The 12,108-nt window shown below is 47.0% G+C and overlaps 1 protein-coding gene across 1 annotated transcript in view; it reads right to left on the bottom strand.

Moving 5' to 3' along the window:
- The window catches only part of LOC141156748 (cytochrome P450 3A29-like), a 77,300-nt gene that overhangs the window by 25,586 nt on the left and 39,606 nt on the right, over positions 1–12,108 (bottom strand). The gene's annotated exons all lie outside the window — the stretch shown is intronic.

Genomic DNA, 12,108 nt, shown 5'->3' with positions numbered 1-12,108 from the left:
GCATTTTGTATGCACTGTCTTATTATTGTGACTAGTTCCATGTTACTATGGGTATTTCCCCATCAATATGTCTTTGTGCCGGTTGTGTTGGATGTATTTATAGTAGTTGTAGTTATTTTCCCGGGTAAATATTTTTGTTTGTATCTATGATTTTTGGTTCTGTACATGTACTCCCAATGTATCTATTTAACTTTTCTATTTCAAACTTTCCAGACCTCAAACACCCAAGACATTGTACTGAATATTAGAGATGAGAGAATGTTTTGATGTTCGAGTTCGGCGAATAAACCTGAACATCCAAAAAATATTCGTGTTTGGCCACCTGATCACGAACCAGAACCCGAACAGGGCCCCAAACATCCCTGGTTTCCTGCACTGTCATATTTTTTGATAGCGCAGGAATCAGGGGCTGTGACCGGTGGTAAGATCGCTATCGCTGGTCACAGCGCTGCGGGATCATGCTGACAGGTGTCAGAGTGACCCCGAAGCTGTAACAATGACGCGCGGTAAAAAGTTTACCGCGGGTCACAGGTAGTGTTGAGCCACCCCCGTAGTTTTCGAGTTCGGTTCGGTTCGTCGAACACCCGTGTGTTCGCCGAACTGTTCGTCGAACTGTTCGTCGAACACCTTCGAACACCGTTAAAACCAATGGCAGGCAAACAAAAACACATAGAAACACATAGAAAACACCTTCAAAGGTGTCCAAAAGCTGACAAACTGCTCAGAAGACACAACTAACACATGGAAAAGTGACAAGTACATATAGTCATGCGAAAAGAAAAGAGGTGGAGGAGTAAAAGGAGGGGGAGACACAGATATAGGCATGTCATGTCCTTCTAAAATCCAAAAAGTGAGAAGCCGACACGTTCAGTCCGCTCCTGCCCGTGCCACCTCCGTGTCGCCGGGTATGTGCCAGAGCTGCGGTGAACCCTGACGGCCAGCCCCCCTCTCCCAATACTGGTGCCTGTCCGCTGGTGGGTCGAGCGAGCCCCCCTGTGGTGGAGGCAGCTCTAAGCTTTTTAATTTAAATTGTCTCTCTAATTTGAATAAATACACTTTAAATCCATTTACAAGGATCTATTGGAGGGCAAGTCTCATGCCAGCAGCCGCGTAATTCCAGCTCCAGTAGCGTCCACTAAAGCTGCTGCAGTTAAAAAGCTTTTATAAGGATCGAGCTCGGCTGTCCACCGCAAGGCATCCTACTGCCAGTCCGAGCCCCTATGCCTTGGGGTGCCTCCTGATGCTCTTCACTGAGTATCCCGTGGTCCCGAAGCATTTCCTTTGAAAAAATGAAGTGTCCAAACTACAGGTGGTGTAGCTTGCTTAACAGCCGGGATAATCCGCTGACTAGCAGACACTGCTACTAGGCACAAAGTATTTCCTGGGCTAGATGCAGTTAAAAATTTGTAATTAGATACTCTCGTTGGATGCTGAGAAAGCATTCCATAGAGTCTCCTGGCACGCCATATATGATTCTCTTAAAAAGCTTGGGGTAGGGGTCTAGGGGACCCTTTTATAGCCAAAATCACGGCCCTGTATCGCAATACGTCACCTAGGCTGAAGATAAATGGAACTGTCGAACCCTGAGGGCTCGGTTGCTACAGAGGTATTGCACCTCACCCAGAGGTGTGATATCTCACTCTCAGGTAAGGATGTAGTGTGGATCAGGACCCGACACCTGCATGCATTACACCACATTGCCGTGGGGCAGGGCGACCAATATGCCCCTGAGATGGGCACGACAGTCCCTGTCCCTGGCTGGAGTGGGGGGAGGGAACACTGAGGAAGGGGAACCCTGTAGTGCAGGAGCAGGGAGGAAGCAGTTCCTGGGTGCATTGAGAAGGGAGTATAAAAGGTGGGCACCATCTTAGTTCAGTGCAGAGAAGTCTGAGCAGAAGTGGCAGGGAGCAGGGGCTCTGCATGAGCTCTGCTCCGGAGGCGGGCCTAGTAACAGAGGCCCAGGCCTGGAAGAGGGAGAAGGAAGGAAGAGGAGCGGAGAAGGCTCCAGGAACGAGGAACGAAGGGATCTCAGGGGTGCGGACGGGCGAGTCGCCACCGCACGCCCGAATCCACCTGCGTGGAGGGGTCAGGCCAAAGGGGGAGACCGGTCCCCGAAACTAGTGGAGGCAGGAAACGACCCTCAGCTAGAAACAGGAGGCTGTGACATTTTATGTGGCGCAGCCCCTCGCTACACCCGCTAGGAAGGCACCACATAGGGTCAGGGAAACTGGCGCCAAGTTTACCAAGAGGAGGCCCGAGGCAGCCGGACAGAAGGGTTGGTAAGAAAGGCCAGACAAAGGACACACAAAGGGGGTCCTGTGAAGCACTCCAAAGTTATCTGGGAGTTGTCTGAGCCCCTCACCTGGTGAGCACAGTACGACGTGGGCAGCCGTTACCTGCAGACGTGGTCTGGATAATAAGAACTGTGAGTAAAGGCCCTGGACTGCATCACTGACTCCGTGTCATTACTGCTGCTGCCCTGCACCATCACCCCCATCCTCCGCATACACTGCCCTGAGGCTATACTCCTACTGGGGAGTTATGCTACGCTCTGCTGCACCCACAACACCAGCCTCAGCGGTCTGCCCTGGAGCGGCGGTTCACTCTGACCGCAATCCACGGGTGGCGTAGTCAGACATTTAAACATCAAAACCACATAAATAATTCCGCCACTGGTTTGACCGCTCTGAGCCACGGAACCGGGTTGCCGCCACGGAGACTACAACCACCAGCATCCACCAAAAAGGGTCCGGCTCCGGGTGTCCCAAGGCCCAGGGGGCGCGTCAGAACATTTTCATCACCTTTCACAATCACCAATGGGACAAGGCAGGGATGTTCTCTGTCCCCTCTCTTATACATCCTAGTGACGGAGCACCTGCTCTCATCAATTCGCCATAACCCCAATATTAGGTGGATTGAGGTGGGAGGCACCGAGTACAAGTGCTCTCTATTTGCTGATGATGTCCTAGTATATATCACTCAATCACATATATCCATCCATGCTGTTATGGCTGAAATAGATCACTTTGTTACATGGTCAAATTTTAAAATCAATGCAGCGAAGTCTAAGGCCCTCGATGTCTCCCTCCCCAAATCCATATAGGATTCCATCCAGTCCAACTTTCCCTTTGCCTGGCCCTCACAGGGTATCAAATACTTAGGAATTCCTATTCATAGAGACCTCTCCCATCTATGTTATCTTAATTTTGGGCCCTTTATTGAACAACTCCATACAGACCACGGTTGGCAAGTTAGAACTGTAAGATTCACTACGTGAACCACTGGTGTTTTGTGGAAAAGCACATGTACACTGTGTTCCAAATTATTATGCAAAAAGTGTTTAGGAGTGATAAGGGAAGAATTTGTTTGTTTGTCAGTTAAACTCATTGATGGTGATGTGTGTCAGGGCTCTTTATATCACTGTAAGCAATTGCAGACACCTGTGCTAATTAGTTTGGCAGGTGTGTCCAATGAAAGGCAAGACTACTTAAGAAGGCTGTCTCACATTATTAAGCAGCCTACATTTTCTGCCAAAATGGGAAAGAAAAAGGATGTGTCGGCTGCTGAAAAGCAACAAATTGTGGAGTGTTTAGGTCAAGGCATGACTACAATCAACATTGTGCGATGATCAGGATGAAGTGTCTTGGCAATCAAGAAGTATGTAGCTGATTCACAGTACACACGTGTGCGTGCTGATAAGGGCAAATTGAAGACTCTTTCCTACAGGCAATTACGTCAGGTTGAAAGAGCAGCGGCAAAAAAGCCTTGTCATAGCAGCAGACAAGTTTTTGAAGCTGCTTGTGCCTCCAACGTCCCCCGAACAACAAGATGCAGGGTCCTTCAGAGGTTTGCAGCTGTGCATACGCCATCCTGTCGACCTCCTCTATCCACTTCACACAAGCAGAAACGGCTCCAGTGGGCCAAACATTACATGAAGACTGATTTCAAAACTGTTTTGTTCACGGATGAGTGCCGTGCAGCGCTCGATGGTCCAGATGGATGGAGTGGAGGATGGCTGGTTGATGGACACCCCACGCAAACACGGCTATAGCGCCAACAAGGAGGAGGTGGATTAATGTTTTGGGCTGGAATCATGGGGAGAGAGATTGTCAGCCCCTTTAGGATCCCTGAAGGCGCTAAAGATGAACTCCATAATGTATGTGGATTTTCTCAAACAGCACTTCCTGCCATGGTTCAAGAAGAAGAACCGTGTATTTCACAGCAAGATCATTTTTCTGCATGATAATGCACCATCTCATGCTGCACATAAAACATCTGCATCTCTGGCTGATATGGGCATAAAAGGGGACAAACTTATGGTGTGACTCCCATGCTCCCCTGACCTCTACCCCATTCAGAACCTTTGGAGCATCATTAAAAGGAGTGTCTATGATGGCGGGAGGCAGTTCACATCTAAGCAACAGCTCTGGGAGGGTATTCTGTCCTCATGCAAAACAATTGAAGCAGAAACCATCCAAAACCTGACAAATTCAATGGACGAGAGAGTTCAGAAGCTCCTTTCGAACAAGGGGTCCTATGTGAAAATGTAACATCACCTAGAATAAAGTTTTGAGTTGAAAACTGTTTGATTTCAGTTTCTAACAACCTGCTAATGCTTATAATTTCAAAAATGACCATTTTTTTGGTCTTTATTAAAATGAAAAGGTTGATCGAAAAGTTTGGGGGATCTAAGAGTGTGGCAACCCAGTAGTCATGATTACTTCGAATTCTGACAATATGAGGGTCATGCTGCAGGTAGTGCAGCAAGAAGGCACTTATGTGTCTTGCGCATCTCGGAGCCCCAAAATTATTTTCCGGGCTAGATGCAGCTAAAAATTATTATTAATTTTAAATCTGGTGAAGCTTTAGTATAGATGGCCTAATAGGATCAGTGCTGCACACTGCTACAAAGCCCAAATTATTTTCCAGTCAAGATACAGATAAACATGATTAGTAATTTTAAATCTGGTGGAGCTTATTATAGATGGCCTAATAGAATCAGTGCTGCACACTGCTACAAAGCCCAAATTATTTTCCAGCCAAGATACAGATAAACATGATTAGTAATTTGAAAGCTTAAAACGGTTGGTAGGGTGATTTTAACCAATCATCAAGCTTTTACTCTCCCCAGGATGACACAGGGGTAGAAAAGTCGTTTCGGATCCATGATTTGTTCATCTTTATGAACGTGAGTCTGTCTACATTATCAGTGGAGAGCCGCGTGCGCTTATCTGTCAGCACACCACCAGCAGTGCTGAACACACGTTCAGACAGAACGCTGGCTGCGGGGCATGACAAGATTTCCAAGGCGTAAGTGGCTAGCTCCGGCCATTTATCCAGATTGGAAGCCCAAAAAGAGCAAGGGTCCAGTGACACAGTCGTGGCTTCAATGTTTACTTGGAGATACTCCTGTACCATCGTCTCTAGGCGTTGACTATGTGTCAGACTTCTTGTCTCCTGTGGCCTTGCAAAGGATGGGCTAAAAAAGTGGTGAAATGATTCCGCAAAATTGATGTTACCAGCAGATACTGTGGTTCTGTTACGGTTTGAGTGCTGAACACTTGATGGTCCCACGGTTGGCAAGTTGGAACTGTGAGATTCACTACGTGCACCACTGGTATTTTGTGGAAAAGCACATGTAAGATTCTGCAACAGTCTCTGCTGATACTCCTGCATGCGTGCATCCCTTTCTATGGCAGGAATAATTTCTGCAAATTTACTTTTGTACCGGGGATCTAACAGTGTGGCAACCCAGTAGTCAGGATTATTTCTAATTCTCACAATTCGAGGGTCATGTTGCAGGTAGTGCAGCAAGAAGGCACTCATGTGTGTTGCGCATCCAGGAGCACCAAGTCCCTGTTGTGTTGGTGGCGAGGTAACAATCATGCTTCCTTCCTCTGTCCTCTCCCCCCAACCTCGCACAACAGAAATGTGATCAAGGTCTCCCTCATCTGATGAGTCTTCCATCAGTTCGTCCTCCACCTCTTCCTGGGCTCCTGCACCTTCCTCACTAGTTTGGCTGCTACCATGCGCCCTGGTAAAACCATCTCCCCCACCCTCACATGCCTGCCGCCTTGGTGCTGCCGACCGTCTGGACCTTGCAGATGTTAGCCCTTCCGCATACAACTCCTCCTCCTCTACTTCCTCCACCTCCTCTTGTGCCACCACCTGACTCCGAATTCTGTTTAGCATGTGCTCCAGCATGTAAATCACCGGAATAGTCATGCTGATAATGGCATCGTCAGCACTAAACATCTTCGTCGCCATTTCAAAACTGTGCAGAAGGGTGCATAGGTCCCTGATCTGAGACCACTCCTCCAGCGTGATTTGCCCCACCTCTGGATCTCGTTGGCCCAGGCTATACGTCAGAACGTATTGCACCAGGGCTTGTCGGTGCTGCCACAGTCGCTGCAACATGTGCAGAGTTGAATTCCACCGGGTAGGCACATCGCATTTTAGCCGGTGAAGTGGCAGGCCCAACGACTTCTGTAGAGATGTAAGTCGCTGAGCTGCGGGATGCGAACGGCGAAAGTGAGCACACAGCGACCGTGCCCTCTGCAGAAGGCCATCTAGTCTGGGATAGTGGGCTAAAAATTGCTGGACAACCAGGTTCAACACGTGAGCCATACAAGGCACGTGTGTGACATTGCCCCGGCGAAGGGCCGCACCCAGGTTTGCAGCATTGTCGCACACGGCCTTCCCTGTTTTCAGGTCCAGTGGAGACAACCATTCATGAAATTGGTTCTCCAGAGCTGACCACAACTCCTCAGCTGTGTGACTCACATTTCCCAGACATTTCAATGTAAAAACCGCCTGATGACGTTGAGCCCTACTGCCAGCATAGTAAGAAGGTGTGCAGGATCCCTTCTGCGCAGTTAGAAAGCTTGTGGCATAACCAGACAGGCTTTGGGTGCAGGTGGAAGACCGAGAGGAGGTTGAGGAGGCAGAAGCAGTGGAGGAACTTTGACATAAAGAGGATTGACGCACAACTCGTGGGGACGGCAAGACTTGGACAGCAGCCCCTTGTCCTGCTGTCACCATAGTTACCCAGTGCCCAGTCAGCGACATGTAACGCCCCTGTCCATGCCTACTCGTCCAAGTGTCTGTGGTGAAATGCACCCTGTCACACACAGAGTTTCTCAAAGAAGCGGTGATGTTGTGTGCGACATGCTGGTGGAGCGCAGGCACACCTTTCTTTGAGAAGTAGTGCCGACTGGGCATCTGGTACTGGGGCACTGCGACGGACATAAGGTCTCGAAAATCCTCTGTGTCCACCAGGCGGAAAGGCAGCATTTCTGTAGCCAAGAACTTGCAGATGGTGAAATTCAACCTCTTAGCTTTCTCATGGCTAGGAGGAAATGGTCTTTTACTTGTCCACATCTGAGGGACCGAGGGCTGGCTATTGTGCTTAGACGGGGTTGATAAGGGTGTCCCCGGCAAACTGCCGGTCTGTGAGGAAGATGCAGGCGGACATGTTAGGTTGCCTTGATCCAAAGGTGGTGCTATCGATGTCGGACAGCGCTCAACACCAGCTGGTGTTACCACCTCCAAAGAAAATGATGACCTGCCAATCACGCTGGCTGTTGCGGGTAAAGAGGTGGCAGGTCTGCGCCCCAAAACAGGTGTGACTGCTGTCCCCCCAGTCACAGAGGATGAAGAGGCCGCGGATGCACAAGATATGGCAGACGGTGGTTGGCCCGGCCGGCTAGGCCGCATTGTAGCACACTGAGCTTCCCACTGCAACTTATGCTTCATGTCCATGTGCCGGTTCATGCATGAAGTACTCAAACTATGTATTTTTTGGCCTCTACTTAGCTTTTGCTGACAAATGTTACAGATAACACGAGTTGGGTCATCTTTATCGATCTGAAAAAATGCCCAGGCTATGCAAGGCTTAGCACCCATGCGACCTGAAGAGCCACCACGACTTGTGGTGAGAGGCAGAGTTGTGTTTGAGGATGCAGTTGTTGACGTGCTTCCAGTACTACGTCTCTGTCCAGGAAGGCGCAACCTGACCTCGTCGTCACTAGCATCTTCCTCCACCTCCTCTGCTGACCTCATCTCTTGGCTGACTGTGGGTTGACAGTAAGTGGGATCTCCAACCTCATCATCATCACCCTGTGCGTTATCACACCCGTCGTCCTCAGAGCCAACCTGTTCCTGCCCTGACAAAAAACTAAAGTTGTCGCTCCAATCAGGTATTTGAGTCTTATCATCGTCTTCCTCATTGTCTCCACCAACAGGAGTTACAGTTAGAACCTTCTGCGTCTGGTCCTGGATCCGACTCATAAAGATTCTGGGCATCAGTGCAGATCATTTCCTCGTCTGGATTCACAGAAGCGCTGGAGTCGACCTCTGATTCCCAGGCTATAGTATGAGTAAACAGCTCTGCAGACTCAACCATCTGTTCTACCTCATACTCAGACGGGCAGCTGGAGATTTGGGAGCTGTGAGGAAGCAAGTGCGATTGGGGTGACACCTTTGAGGACTGGAGTATTTGTGATGTTGAAGTTGATGTGGAGGAGAGCCCACTTAAAGGAGCACTTGATATCCGTTGAAGCACCTGCTGTTTTTGTGCCTCATCTGGAATTTGTAGCGATTGGCGTGGCCGTAAGAAAGGGATCTTATCACATTGTCCGCTAAAAGAAGTAGACATTTTAGTTTGGCTGGAAGATGGTCTTTCTTCTGCAGATGTTACTGTTGCTTTAACACCTACCCCACGGACACAACCTTTTTTCCCCTTCCCAACACGCCTATTCCCCTTTCCACCAGCAGCAGGCCTTTTTCCACTCATTTTGGTGGTTAACTAATTAACAACTCTGGAGTTGTTTGCACAAAAAAACAATGGATGGGAACCGAGCAGAGCTGAGTGGCCAAACTGTGGTATTAGGCCAAAACTATTGGCTGGGTTAGATGCAGAAAAAAATTATATTCAATTTGCAACCTGATGGAGGTCAGTATAGATGGACTAATAGAGAAAGTCCCACACACTGCTAGAAGGCCAAATATTTTTTCAGAGCTAGATGCAGAAAAAAATATATTCAGTTTGCAACCTGATGGAGGTCTGTATAGATGGATTAATAGAACAAGTCCCACACACAGCTAGAAGCCCAATATTTTTTCAGAGGTAGATGCAGAAAAAAATATATTCAGTTTGCAACCTGATGGAGGTCAGTATAGATGGACTGATACAACAAGTCCCACACACAGCTAGAAGCCCAATATTTTTTCAGAGGTAGATGCAGAAAAAAATATATTCAGTTTGCAACCTGATGGAGGTCTGTATAGATGGACTAATACAACAAGTCCCACACACAGCTAGAAGCCCAATATTTTTTCAGAGGTAGATGCAGAAAAAAATATATTCAGTTTGCAACCTGATGGAGGTCAGTATAGATGGACTAATACAACAAGTCCCACACACAGCTAGAAGCCCAATATTTTTTCAGAGGTAGATGCAGAAAAAAATATATTCAGTTTGCAACCTGATGGAGGTCTGTATAGATGGATTAATAGAACAAGTCCCACACACAGCTAGAAGCCCAATATTTTTTCAGAGGTAGATGCAGAAAAAAATATATTCAGTTTGCAACCTGATGGAGGTCTGTATAGATGGATTAATAGAACAAGTCCCACACACAGCTAGAAGCCCAATATTTTTTCAGAGGTAGATGAAGAAAAAAATATATGCAGTTTGCAACCTGATGGAGGTCAGTATAGATGGACTAATACAACAAGTCCCACACACAGCTAGAAGCGCAATATTTTTTCAGAGCTAGATGCATAAAAAAATTATTTTCAATTTGCAACCTGATGGAGGTCAGTATAGATGGACTAATAGAATGATGCTATGCCCAAAAGATTTTACTTCACTAGGTGCAGTAAAAAAATTGGTATTCTATACACAGGTGGTATATCTTGCAGCACAGATAGGCTACTCCACTGACTAACACACTCTGCAATAGGCCAAAAAGGATTAGCTTTGCTAGATTCAGCCAAATGCTGTGAAAAAAACTTGCACAGCACTGGCACAGACCTGCCTGGCAAAAACTGATAGGAACTGATGTAACCTAGTCCTGAAAAGGACTCCAATTACAATTAGTCTTTACTCCCACAATCTATCTATTTAAGAGCACAGACCTGCCTGATAAAAGTCGTAGGAAATGCTGTAACCTAGTCCTTAAAAGGACTGCAATCACAACTATTCCCTACTCCCTAGCTATCTGTAGATTTGTGCGAAAATTGGCTTAAAATTAACAAGGTATAGCACACACAGCAACAGCGGTGCCGTCTAACACGCAGCTGCAGCAGTGAGAAAATGGTGGCGACGGGGAAAATGGCTTGGTCTTATAGGGCAAGGACATGTGACATACACTGCCAATGACACATGCCCTTGCTTGTGTGAAAAAAAGCACTTCGCTCCGTGTGTGCGCTGCTGATAGGCTGACAGATTGCACCTCCCCACTGTAAATGCGGTAAAGAGAAAAAAAAAATGGAGATCTTCATTGTTCCTGCAGAGATCCATCCCCTGCCCCTCCCCCCACCCCGCTGTACACTCAAACTGCGTATTAACATTAATTTTCATCATTACTGAGAAAAAATCCAGTTATGATTTTGGTGCACGAACAGTTATCGAACATAACCTCGAACAGCCGAATTTTTCTCAAATTGTTCGTGTTCGCCGAACGGCTCGAACACCGCCCAAAACAGCTCGAATTTGAGATTGGCGAACAGTTCGAGTAGAACAACGCTCATCTCTAGTCACAGGCACCGGCTGATGGGACTACTACCCCCATCATCCGGCGCCTGCTGTCACTGTACACAAGCTGCGCAACTGCCACTGATGGGAGTAGTGAAAGTGAAAGTAAAAAAAAAAGTTAAAATAAATAAATAATTATTTAAATAAAAATAATAAACACATTATACTTACCTACACTTATTTACACCTTGACCCCGATGTTCTCACCCCCTGTAAAAAACAACAAAAAAAACAACAACATATGCTCACCTAACAGCTAATCTTCAAAGCCATCGTCCCCTGCAATAAAGGTAAAATAATAAACCAACCTCACCCTCTTTCAAGGCCGCACCATGTCAATTTCTCTTGCAGAGTCGCTAATTTCCCAACAGAAATCTGATCAGTACAATATATTGAACACATGCGGATTCACCTGCGTTCAATAGAACGCAGCGCTTTGGACACAGCATAAAGTGTGCTGCGTCCAAAACGCGGCCTGTCTGGATCGTGCGTACATACCCTAACCCTTGGATTACCGTCGGACCGGGGTGAGTATTTTTGCTGCAACCAAAATGCTCCGTTCTAATGCCGCACTTGTTTTGTCAGTACATGTGGTTTACCGTAATCGGTCAAAATCAGCAGCGGAGACTTGCGTCTCCGCTACAGAAATTGACATGCTGCGGTTGAGTTTATGCAGCATCAAAAACAAGCACAGTGGGCATGGGATTTCTTATAAATGAAATAAAATGAAGAATTAAATAAAAAAAATGGCGTGGGCTCCTGCGTCATTTTCATAACCAGCAGAGGAAAAACTAACCACTGGGGGCTGAAATTACTAACCGGGGAAGGGACCATTAGCCAAAGATGTTCCCCGGCGCTATTAATAACAGCTCACAGCTGTTTGCTTAGCCTTTACTGCCTAAATTACACCGGGACCCCAGAAAAAAATTGATGTAGGGTCCGCACATAAAATCTATCCAGCAAAGGCTAAACAGACAGCTGTGAGCTGATATTAATAGCCAGGGAAGGGGCCATGGATCCTGGCCCCCTCTGAGGCTAATGATTTCAGCCCTCAGCGGCTCCAGAAATGGCGCATCCATAAGATGCGCCAATTCTGGTGGTTAGCCTCCGCTCTTCCCACAGCTGTGGAGCGAGTGGGGTAATAGGGTGATGTTCATGTCAGCCTTTTATTGGCGGCTGATATGAAACCCAGGTTAGTAATGGAGGCGTCTTTAAGACGCCTCCATTACTAACCCCGTAGTAAGGTTTTTGATGTTTTTTCAATAAAGACACTGCCAGAATAAAGTTTTTTATTTAAATAAAATTCTACTTGGTTTTAATAATTTATTTAAAAATATAAAATACTGTAT

This window comes from Phyllobates terribilis, unplaced genomic scaffold (assembly GCF_046119375.1).
Source record: "Phyllobates terribilis strain yellow unplaced genomic scaffold, ASM4611937v1 Scaffold_1__5_contigs__length_1240528914, whole genome shotgun sequence".
In the NCBI taxonomy this organism is placed as follows: Eukaryota; Metazoa; Chordata; class Amphibia; order Anura; family Dendrobatidae; genus Phyllobates; species Phyllobates terribilis.
The sequence above is the reverse complement of the archived record's forward strand: the minus strand, read 5'-3'. Positions and strand labels throughout refer to the sequence as shown.